Raw genomic sequence first — 13,267 nt, 5'->3', positions numbered from 1 at the left:
TCTGAGGATGGTATTAGAAAGACGAATTGGAGTTAATAGGAAAACCTACTTGAACTTTATAGATTTACAAAAAGCATTTGACACGGTTAGTTGGAAATAGTTATTCCGAACAATGAAGAAGATAAATCTTGATTGGAGGGACAGAAGATTAATCTGGAACCTGTAATAAAAGACAGGAAGCAGAGATAGAAGTGAATCGTGTGAACAAGAAAGCAAAAATAAGGAGGGGAGTAAGGCAAGGATGCCCATTATCACCATGTTTGTTCAACTTATATGTTGAAAAAAACATTGAAAAATTGAAAAATATAACCAAAGGAATTAAAATTAACGGGGAACGAATACAATGTATCCGTTTTGCAGATGATATAGTAGTACTTGCTGACTCAGTAAAGCAAATGGAGTATATGCTGCTAAAATTTGCCAAAATCCTAAGAGAATTTAATCTAAAAATAAATAAGAAGAAAACAAAAACTATGACAGTACGGAAGATAAAAGAAAATGGTAAAGTTACTATGAAACTAGAAGATGATGTTCTAGAGCAGGTTGAGAACTTCTGTTATTTGGGGAGAACAATCACTGACGACAATAAATGTATCACAGATATAAAGAGAAGAACAGCCTTGGAAAAGCAAGCTTTCCAAAATAAAAGGAATTTACTAACAGACAATCATATAAGCCTAGAAAGTAGAAAAAAGTTTGCCAAAACGTTTTTCTAGAGTGTCTTAACATACGGATGTGAAGCTTGGACTCTGGGAAAGGCAGAGAAAAAGAAACTGGAAGCAATGGAAATGTGGATATGGAGAAGAATGACGAAAACAAGCTGGGTAGATAGATGAGAACAGAACGCTGCTAAATTATATAGGAAGAAGAAAATAAAAAATGATATATGAAGAACTGAAGAGGATGACAGTGGAGAGAGGGACGTGGCTAAGGCGACAAGGCATTAGTTTATGATGATAATGATGCTGCTGCTGATATTTAGAATGCGTATCTAAGAGCGTGGTCTCGCGGTAGCGTTCTTGCTGCCCGAGCACGGGGTCCCGGGTTCGATTCCCGGAGGGGTCAGGGATTTTCACCTGCCTCAAGATGACTGGGTGTTGTTGTCTCGTCTTCATCATCATCATTCACCCCAATTACGGTCGGGGGAAGGCGATGGCAAACCACCTCCACTAGGACCTTGCCTAGTACGGCGGCGCGGGTCTTCCGCGTCGTTCCCCTACGCTCTGTAAAGGAATATGGGACTTCATCATCTAAGAGCCATATACAGCGTTATGTGCCAAGCGTGCGCCGCCTGTGGCGAAGTCGTACAGATATTCGATTCGCTTATCGATGTATGTTCGGCGGCAATGACACCATGACGACTTCTCTGCAGTATAATTATCCCAAGAGCCGGATTCTATTTTCAAGGAAGCTATAGATATTAGAGTAGCTAAAATTTATTAAATAGAGATAATGGTTTTAATTTGGAAAATGCATGGAATCCGGCTCTTGGGATAATTTAACTGTAAAGAAGTCGTCATGGTGTCATCGTCGTCGAACATACATCGATAAGCCAATCGAATGTCTCTATACGTTCACCACAGGGGCACGTGTGAAAGCTTATCTCTTTGCTGCCGACCAGCGCCTGTGACTTGCAGGCGCTTACTGCAGCTATGAAGGATATAACGTGGCACTTGGCATCATATCGTGTGTCTGCCAAATAGTTTATTAGACGGTACGTGGTTACATGCCTGAGATTTAATTGACTGTCCAATTGCTGCGACAAGTTGTGAATGTGCGTCATGTCACATGCTGCTCTCAACATCTATTTAATACACACACAGAAACAAACTGGTCAATTCATGCGGCCAGCTGGATAAAGGTACTGTCAGTAGTTCTATACTCAGCCCCCAGCTCGAGCACGATCCTTACTACCACACCATGCCCAATTTTCTATCGCCCTCTTGTTCGGTTTCAGGAAACCGAAAGAAGAACACATTTGGCCATACCGCCTCTGGCGGGCCGCTTGAATTTGCGCTCGCAACGGCCTGAATGGCTAACTTCAATGCTAATTAACTCGAGAACGGCGCAAAGTATCGAATGTTTTCTTAACCATTATTTCTCAGCACAATCCACCCTGCAACACTCTCACAAGCTTTCCAGAGTGTTTCCGACCATCTTGTAGCATATATGTGCTGTTTTGCTTTCTTACCCGCTGTCGATTTTAACCATACATTAGACCATTTAAACAAGTAGACCAGTTTTTCGCACAATACAGCTGCATGTTACCCTTTCGCGAACGAATAGTTTAGGAAAGCAGTTCATATTTTACCACATAGTATCCACAAAATGAAAAATGTTGTATATTCTGTAGTTTTCTAACAGTATTGTGTGTAAAAATGGAGAAAATACCTTAAAAACGAGGCCGGCCGCGGTGGCCGAGCGGTTCTAGGTGCTACAGTCTGGAACCGCGTGACCGATAGGATCGCAGGTTCGAATCCTGCCTCGGGCATGGATGTGTGTGATGTCCTTAGGTTATTTAGGTTTAAGTAGCTCTCAGACTACCCGTAGATGACCGCAGATGTTAAGTCCCATAGTGCTTAGAGCCATTTGAACCATTTTGAAAACAGCTTGCGGGAAAAATGATTTTGTTGGGTACTTTTTTATCAATGAAGAAGTCCATGTGAATAAAACTACTGTGTAGATCACATTTTCATTAGTTCTACCTTACTGTGAAATTTGATTAGAGTCAACCCTGTCTCTGTGCAAGACCGAGAATTTTTTTGCGTTCTTAAAGGCATAGAAGAACACATTACTCTATTGTTGTCTCTGCCTGAGTAGTTAGCATTTATTTGTGATCCACCATCATTATTTTGTTTAGCGATAAAATATTTCTAGTGCAGATGGTTGGAGATGTGGGTTTCCGTAAAACTGTATAAAGTCCTGCGATCGTTGTACCCTCTTTGAGCTTCTAGCGACAAGTTGAAATTCTCTGGGGGACTATCGTTCCCGTTTTTCATGTGCTTGGCAGTTTCTGGAACTCTGACGCTGGTTGTAAGCGACATCGGAGCAAACTACTGCTCCTGAAGTTTCGGGCTCTCTTTGGGAAGTTGACTCACACGTATTACAAACCCTACCACTTAATTCGGATGCATTATTCTGTGACTTTAAGATATATTGCTGAACAGGGTCTGACATGAAGTGAGAGAGAAAATGAATTTATTGAATATTTATTTCTATGCAAGATATAAATATATAAGTCGAATTACGGCCCACCTACGTTTTCTTGATTTCCCACGACCCTGAGAAACGCAGTACCTTCTGTACATTGGTTTAGGATTTACCAATAGCCCTGCTACCGCTTACATGCAATACATGGTCAGTATGATTACTACAGTTGTAAGCAGTTATCTAGCAAATGGAAAAGTCCTCTTTTCGTCATCAGAGCTTCTTCTTTGTGGTCTCTCTTCACGTTGGTGGATCATTCGTCAGAGGTGAAGATGAATAAGACTACTTCGAGTGATCGCTGCCCCCCCCCCCCTCCTCCTATGCCCCGGGCCACTTCCAAATTGTCCTTTCTGAACATTTCCAACATTCAGCAGTACGTAGCAGTAACATCTGTGATCAATTTCAAAGTTAAAAACAGAAAATTTTGATTTTTGTGGAGCTGTGAAGTTCCAGTGAGAGAAAATGAAAAATGTTCCGCTTTTATTAAAAATTTCTATAGATAGAAAATCCCTTCTAGGAATTCAGTGTAGAATGAACTTTTTATTTTTTCATCAATTACTACAGCAGTTTAACTCAGTTTTGAGTTTCTAAACGAATATATATGGTGTTTATTTGGCATTCGATTGGAAACACTGAAAATTACGCAATTCGGGTCACAGGGAATACGTTTTCATAGAATATCAAAAGTGTGCGTTAATTTTTTTATTTCTTAAATTAGTCACGTTTATGTCTTTATATTACCTGTTTCAACCATATCAAAAGGTTATTGTCCTCAACGAACAACAGTCCTATTCTATATATTCATTTGAAAATTACTATTTGATTTCTTTGAGCAGTAAGAAAAGAAAATATATTGGTTTTCGAGAAAATGGTTTCACACACAATAAAATGAATGCAAAGTCTGAATGTTTGAAACCAAGGAAGGAAAACGTAACCACCCTCTTGTTATATTGCATACAATTTAGTAACACACACACACTTGCTGCAATTTTTACAGAATGTATGGACAAAATTTACCCGACACTTTGTCTAATCAAAGCAGCTTGTGGTGCATTTTTGTAAAATTAGTGTTGTGTTTATTTATGCACAGACCGTAATGACGCTCAATGGTGGAAACCAGTTCTGATAAAATATTCATACAGCTGATGCCATGAGTTTCTTCTTTTACCTGTCGTTCATGTAACTCACCTAATTTTTATTTTCCTATTGTTTCAGGTAAGACACCACCAAGGATAATCAACAAGATGCCAATCTCCGACAACGTGCAGTGGCCGAATCGCGAGATAAGTCAGCAGTACCAATCACAGTAAGGAGCTGTCAAAATATGGGTGTAACACAAAGAAAATAAACAGTTTGTTTCGATAGCTTCAGGGTCTGTCGGCTTGGCGATTTCAGGACCCAGGAACAGCCATATTCGAGAGTCAGAGCCAATGGAAACCCATCACCTATGCCGAACATACAAACAATAACTCACTGGACTACGCGGCAGTCTGGTGAAGGCACTGAAACATCCAGGGAGGGTAGCAACAATGAGGGTTAATGGTAACTCGTGGTTGCACTAATTTGCAAAAGATGAGGAGTTTTGGTTGTTTTTGAGAAGCGTGGCCGCTCCTCTCGTGCATCTTTCTCCAATTTGGAACTGTTGTTCACCGTCAGTAACGTTGCCGTCGATGCCACTATAGGCCCTAAACTTTTTCGAAAATGACAGACGTATCGCAAGAGAGATGTCACGGAGCGTACCTGCATGGTGAAAGACGACCAAAGTATTCCGCATTGAAATTGACGAATGTGCTGATTTATTCAACACAGACACAGTACAAGTTAAACAGTTTGTAGCTTGACCGTACATAGTCCAAGCGCACTAGAGAGCGGAACGGAACAAGATGGTTTTGTCAGAATGCCGAAGAATCCGAAGTCGTCGTACGCAAAATCAAACGAAGTCTTCAACTGTATTAGTCTACAGCCAGCACCACGAATCTTAGATCAGACCGAGTGATGTCACTAGTTGTTCCTGATCCGAAGTGTTTCTAGCCGGCTGATGTCGGTATCTATGTGTACTGCCAAAGCACTGTAGTTGAGGGCAACACTTGATGTGTTGCAGGTACCTCCCACGCGGGCCAGGTTCTTTTGCAACCGCCTTCCTGTGTGAGATGCAGTGTCTGTCGGTGATAGTACTTTGCCGATGACGACGTCGAATTCGGACTACCGAGAGTTGCCAACAGCCTGGGATACAACAGAGATTATGCAAAAAGTCTTGCTGATGATCTAGTTTAAGGGGTTTCCACAATACGTTTGAGACGTGGTACTTAGGGAAAGGCAGGATTAGGTGTGGACGGGGCCTTACTCAGTTACCGCTGGTTCCTCATTTTTTTTAAGTCATGTACACTTTATTTGGAACCAATTGCAAATAAGGTTGACAATAAGGAACAATGACCAAATTGGCTGTTAAGACACAATGTCTAATAAAAAAATTCTTAAGCAATTTGCACTCAGGGCTGAAGGCCTTATTGACCAGAAATTCAAATTATCTGTTGTCTGAAGGCCTCAATAGTAATAACTCAAAATTAAAATATTCTTAAAAAAACCAATCATCACAATCTGATTAAACCAAGAGAGAAGTGGGTCTCAGAGAGTGCTCCAAGGATTGGCCTGGGAAAGTCGCTCAACTTCGTAACCGATGAACCAGGCAGCCAAGAATTGTATTCACTACCTAACATCTGATAACCAATACAACGATGGAATAAACCAGGCAAGGCGGAATCTGCAGACAGTACTGCGTCTTCATAATCTGGCGTTTAGAACATCCAGAAGCAAAAGGAACCACTACGACCAAAGCAGTCCAACAGAAACAACATATCCGAACCACAATCAAGGAGGCTGTCTAACCACATGCCTTACCGGACAGCAGCGGCAAGGTGAGGAAAGGTACACTGCTGCAAAAATATGCTAGCCTCCAGGGTACGTAACTGGGGCATTAGCGGCCACTAGGCAGAAAAATACCGCTGGTTGAACTTCACCAATAAACACAAGGAATTCATTGATTAATAATAAGAAGCGGAGTACGGCTAACTAATTTCGCCAACTCCAAACACTCGACTAGTTTCTCTTCATCTCAGCGACCCTGCGAGCAGCAACGCGCCAAGAATGGTGTGATCTCAAAATAGTGGAGGTTTTACTACTGGGTTAATGTTCACTCAACTCAAACGTCTTGGGTCAGGTGAACAACGAGGTTGTGGCTCTCTCGACTGCAGCCCCTCGATCCGACAGTGCCTGCGTGCCGCCAGCGGTCCCGGCATGTCCGCGCGCTGCTGTACCTCACCGCTGCTCTGTCCCAACCGAACTACCTGACACCCCAATCAGGAAAACACTTGACGCCCTTCCAAAGATAGTACTAGGGTACTAGATATCGATAAGCGCTGCTGCTGCCACTCGTGGACAGATAATGCTAGCAAATGTAGGGGAGCCAATAAACACGAGAAGAAAACGAGACTCCACTATCCCTATTACACGATTTCAATCTACCAACGGCACCAACACGTGCCGCAACACGGCTCAACTTTCACGGGGTTATCTTGTTTCACGCAAACTGAAGAACAAATTTATGGTGACGTCTTGGGAAGACAGGGTGTGAAGGAAGGGTTTTCCACAGACGTTCTCGAACCTAGAACGACTGTTATGAAAGGGCGATAGTGTTCATTCTAATATTGACTACAGCGGATTTTGCGAACAAAGACGTGATAGTTGCACGCTCACCTACGTTAAAGTAGCAGTTCAGAAGATTGATCAGCTGAGAAGGAGGAAGGTACATGGAGATAAATATCTAGTTGTTGACGATGTACATTCAGAAATAAGGTGGATGAAGGAAATCCACAGTGTTGTCACCAAAGGAACCAACTCGACATTGGGTTTAGTGATTTCCAGAAACCGCGAAAAACCTTTATATATAGAGAGAGAGACCGCCAGTCGAGGATTCGAATATCAATTCTCCCCAATGGAAATCCAGTGTCTTACCGCTGCAGTCATCACACAGTATCTGGGAAAGGCAAGGATGCCACTGCTCCTCTGCAGTATCGACCTGCCGCAATCCGTTTCCGGCCAGTTAGAGAGACTCACAACTGATCTGCTTGGAAAAATGTTTCAGTGTGACAAATTAGAAAGCTGGTGGTTTGGATAACTTCATATTTTCGAACATACATTCAGATCTCGTCAGGAACAATGAGTACAGAGCAATGAATCAGGTGGATGACATTTCACTGCGTAGTATTTTCAAAGGACCAATGGAACAATTCTTGTACCTACAAAATTTTATTATTGTAGAGCTTTCCATTACAGAGCTATATTATCGAGGTAATGTTTGACGAATATTGTGAGTGATATACAAGTGAAAAACATGTGCAGTAAAGCTTCGACGAAAAGAAACTAAGGGCTCTAAATTTTACCAGTTGTAGCGGCCATTGCAGAGAATATCCATACGAGGGGGAACTGGTATCAGTCGTGGCTTGTAGTGTTTCCCCAGGCAGGTATTTGTTATTGATCCAATTGCTCAGCACATATACCTATTCTACCAACTTTAATCGCTATTCAGTAATGATGTCTGCTGTATGTAACTGTTAAATATTGCCCTTATTTCCTAAATAACATATGGCGTCGATGGGACAAGTGTTCTTGCTACATTCTGTAAGGTAGGTATAAAGAAAACCATTGCACTGCATTGAAAGCAACAAATGGTTAGTTGTCATCATTTGATTGTAGATGTGTGGTTTCCCATTTTTGTCTGTCGTATTCATATGTAATGTGGATTTTGCGGTAACAGTTCATCCATTAGGCGGCTACAGCATAACCATCTATAAGAGACCATTAGTGTGAGGTGTCTCAACCCTTCGCCTTTATGACGGGTTGATCTCTGATGGTGACATTTTCAGTGAGGTGTCCTAATGTCTGTGGAGGAATGGCTGCCCATTCTTCCTGAAGAGCCGAAAAAAGAGAAGATATGACGCTGGACACTGGAATCTAGAACGAAGTCGTTGTTGGAACTCCCAACTATTTTCCATTGTGTTCAGGTCGGGACTGTGGGCAGGGCAATCTGTTGCAGGAACGTTACTGTCCACAAACTACTGCCTCACAAACGATGCTTTATGACAGGGTGCATTGTCCTGCAGATACAATCATCTCCTAACTTTTCTTCTGTTGTATACAGTACACAATGATGTCAAATGTGTTCACATCATTACTCATTTATCGCATTCTTAAGCGCAGCAAGGGGACCACATCCTAACCACGAGAAACATCGCCATACCGTGACACCACCTCCTCTATATTTCGCTTGTGAGGTAACGGGCGAATTGTGGCTCCGTGAAAATATTCTAAGTTGGCGTGGCCGCACTGGCCACTCGGCCAGCCGGGGCCCGGCAGCAAACACGTGGTGGCGCACGTTAGCCGGACGAGAGGGGCAGCCCCAGAGCAAGGTCCAGCCGCGTGGCTGGCAATTCCGCTGCGACGAGGACGGCGCTTTGTGTCGATGAAGGAGATGTCTATGCCGGGAGTGCCAAAGGTGGCGGACTTTGTGGAGCCATAATAGCCGATATTTCGCAGTTCGTATAGAAAAATAGTAGCCAGATGAATCATCATACCTCAAAAAGGAACATGTACATTACCATTATTTACCCGCCGATTCTGTTGATGTAATCAGATTTTCAATATCTTTATTAGTTTAAAGTCTAGTATCCGACGATAAAATGTACATATAACACACAGCAACGAATTCCCAAAATCTAAACGCTTCATCCGATCTTGTCGATCGCCGTGTCTTTAGAAAGCTATTAGTGTAAACCTGAACTGGTATCAATTACAGGCATGTAACTTAAATAGTAGATGAGTTATTGGAGGTCAAATTGACCGATTACTATCGATCGCGTCAGGCCATAAGTACTCCACAGTTACACGAAAAAACGGTAGCAGCATGCTTATAAATATATTGATTCATCTATGTCTTTGCTTATATCCGATATATACTATTCATGAAGATATTTGTTAAATATTTACTGTTGCTGGAAAGCATAGAGACATTAGGCTCCTGGCCTACCTTTTGCTTCTTTTGTTTTGATGTATGTTTATTTAATTGTTTATGTATTTAATAATGTGTGTTAGAGCGTGTTTATGGTCCGGCGGTAGGAATATTTATTTAATTTCAAGTATTTAAATGTAAATCCAGTATTTCGTATGTGCTTAAACATGTTTGTGGGTGCGTTAGCTTGAAGACATGGTGCGAGCGCTCTAGACAGTCACAGCGCTTGTGCATGGGAGACTGGATGGAAGCGGGAGAGGAGCATCGTTTCGAGAGAGGACAGGGTAGTCCTGGGGAGGACGGCACTGGACGCGGGAGGTGCTGGAAGTGACGGCGCGTCGGGCGTAGGGAAAGACTTGGAGTGTGGAGCGAGAGATAGAAAGATTTCGGAGTGCCGACCTGTGCTCTTGTGTTATTTCCGTGGCTTCTGCAGTGAAGACGTAGCGTGCGTTTGGATGTGAATATCTCGCGAGCTGTGTTCTTGTTCATAACTAATTACGTGCAGTAGCAATCTATTGTTTACCTGTTATTTAATTTATATTTATTTAATTGCTGGACCATCGATACCAATAAATGTTTTGCAGAAACTACCGCATTCTCAAAAGTACTTCTACTATCGCACTCATTGAAAGTCGTTAAGATGGTACCTGTAGATTTTATTTAATTGCAATCTTTCATTTATAAAATTCGCAATTGCCGACTGATAGGAACCTTCGACCATTTGATTCATGTGTGTATTCTTAACGTATACTGTAGACTCAGCAGTATTTGGTCCGTAATGCAGCAATTACGTGTCCCAGACACTAGACAACAAAACCAGCCAAAACTTTTAATGTTGCAACGTTGAGTGGGAGGGTGCGTAGTTTTTCGAAAGTCCGCACACTGTTGACATTACACATGAGGGGAGGTAATGTTCTCTGGACATTCGCCAAACCGAAACTCTTCAGACGAATTGGCACACCATATAGTGTAATACATCATTCCAAATCACTATCTTCCAGTCCTGTCCAGCGGTATCGCTCTAGACACCACATCAGGAGCCTCATAATACTGACTACAGAAATATGCGGCTTATGAGGAGATGCTCGACCATTGTAACCAATTACTTTTAACTCCCCACGCACAGTCATTGTACTAACTGGACTGCTGGAAGCACTTTAAACTCATAAATAATTCCTTCCGCTGACTTCATGCGATTTCTTACATCCACACACCACAAAGCTGGACACTTCCTGTCCGTCAGTATATGAGGTCTGCCTGAACTTGATTTGGCTGTGATCGTTTCTTCCCATATCCACGTCACGATCACGTCACGAACCGTCGGCTTGAACAATTTTGGAATGATTGAAATGTCCCTCATGGATTTATTATTCAGGTGACATTCAATAACTAGTCCCGATTGAAAGTTACTGAGCTCTCCGGACGCACCCAATCTGCTTTTGCTGCATCATACTGTGGATAGTGGCGGATCCACCTCTCGTGACATCTGATCTTCAGTTACGAATTATGTGGTACGCCAGGATAGTTTTGATCAGGTAGCGTATTTGCCATTGTGTCAACTTCTTCATTAACTGATAGGACTAACCTGAAAACATTATTTTTTCGGGAATTAAAATCGATCCCAGGAGGATAAAGGAATTTGTTTCTCTCTCTCCCGACAGCGTAACCTAGAAACCAGAAACCGCACCCCTACACAAGTATTTGGAATCTTCATCACATCACAGGAATGAGAGACAGATCCTTACGGTCCTAAAAGTTGACATGAAACTGTAACAAAATTGCTCTGGAAACCGAAATGGAACTATTTGGAAGAGTGTGAGCAGGTATCTCCAATCACTGATGGATTATTTCAGGAAGCCGATTTTCGAGGAAGACTGTGCGGTATTCAGTGCCACCATACAATATCGCGCGTAATGAAAGTAAACTAAGGAACATTGTGACGAAAGGAGGGATACATTCGTGGCTCCCTATCCATATACACGACTGGAATAGGATAAGAAATCGCTAACTGAGCACTGTGCGATGTATTACGGAGTATATAAAAAACACTGCCTGAAAGAAAAGGAAGCATCCGGAAGTGGAATAAGAAACGAAATGAAACTTCACGAGTTTAGAGGTATGTGATGTTATTTCGGTGATTACAAAACAGACTCCAATTTACAATGAAGTTGGCTCTATGAGCTCAGTTACAGGTATAACGTTGTACCCCCTGTGGTCCGGATGTATGAACTTACTTAGTTTGGAATGGTGTCCTAAAGCCGAAGTATCCCGTCCTGAGGTAAGACGGTACACAATTGTTGTAAATGGCGTTTTATATCCTGGATACTGGCTCTGAGACGGAATTGATGTCCGAGCTGGTCCACATATGTTCTACTGGAGAGTGATCTGGGGATCTTACTGGCTACGGGAGAACATCAGTATTGTGCAGACGGTTTATAGAGACGGGTGTTTTGCGTAGACGAACATTTTCCTGTTGAAATCTGGCACCACAGTACTGTCACGTGAGAGGACAGATTGTCCGTGTCATACCATTGTGCTGTCAGTTTCCATAATCACTTTCAGCAGAGACCTGCAGTCATACCAATGGCTTCTCACACATGATGCGGGACTGACACCACTGTGCCACTCCATAACGTTGGACGAATCGGATCTCTCCAGTCGCCGCCACCCTCACCAGCGACGATAATCCACGGCAGTACTGAACAGCAATTGTTGTTGTTGTTGTTGTTGTTGTTGTTATCGTCTTCAGTCCAGAGACCGGTGTGATGCATCTCTCCATGCTATCCTATCCTGTGCAAGCTTCTTCATATCCGAATAACTACTGCAACCTACATCCTTCTGAATCTGCTTAGTGTATTCATATCTTGTTCTCCCTCTACGATTTTTACCCTCCACGCTGCCCTCCAATTCTAAATCGGTGATCCCTTGATGCCTCAGAACATGTCCTACCAACCGATCCGTTCTTCTAGTCAAATTCTGCCACAAATTGCTCTTCTCCTCGATTCTATTCAGTACCTCCTCATTAGTTACGTGATCTGCCCATCTAATCTTCAGCATTCTTCTGTAGCACCACATTTCGAAAGCATCTATTCTCTTCTTGTTTAAACTATTTATGGTCCATGTTTCACATCCATACATGGCTACACTCATACAAATACTTTTAGAAAAGACTTCATGACACTTAAATCTATACCCGATGTTAACAAATTTGTCTTCTTGAGAAATGCTTTTCTTGCCATTACCAGTCTATATTTTATATCCTCTCTACAACGACCATCATCAGTATCCTCGTTTTGCTTGTGCTGATGTTCGTCTTATATCCGCCTTTCAAGACTGTCTATTCCGTTCAACTGCTCTTCCAGGTCCTTTGATGTCTCTGACAAAATTACAATGTCGTCGGCAAACCTCGAAGTTTTTATATCTTCTCCATGGATTTTAATTTAGACTCCAAATTTTTCTTTTGTTTCCTTTACTGCTTGCTCAATATACAGATTGTATAACATCGGGGACAGGCTACAACCCTGTCGCACTCCCTTCCCAACCGCTGCTTCCCTTACATGCCCCTCGAATGTTGTAACTGCCATATGGTTCTTGTACAAATTGTAAATAGCCTTTCGCTCCCTGTATTTTACCACTTCCACCTTCAAAATTTGATTCAAATGGGTCAAATGACTCTGAGCACTATGGGACTTAACATCTGAGATCATCAGTCAACTAGACTTAAAAGTACTTAAACCTAACTAACCTAAGGACATCACACACATCGATGCCCGAGGTAGGATTCGAACCTGCAACCGTAGTGGTCGCGCTGTTCCGGACTGAAACGCGTAGAACCGCTCGGCCACAGCGGCCGGCTCAGAAATTGAAAGAGAGTATTCCAGTCAACATTGTCAAAAGCAATTCATCCATGAAAACGATGCGACGCCCTCCATCAGCAGTCCGTACTCCCCAGGAACGGCACCATTTCAAAAGTTTGTGATGTGATGTCGACGGCAG

This window comes from Schistocerca cancellata, chromosome 6 (genome assembly GCF_023864275.1).
Source record: "Schistocerca cancellata isolate TAMUIC-IGC-003103 chromosome 6, iqSchCanc2.1, whole genome shotgun sequence".
In the NCBI taxonomy this organism is placed as follows: domain Eukaryota; kingdom Metazoa; phylum Arthropoda; class Insecta; order Orthoptera; family Acrididae; genus Schistocerca; species Schistocerca cancellata.
Note: the sequence above shows the minus strand (reverse complement) of the source record.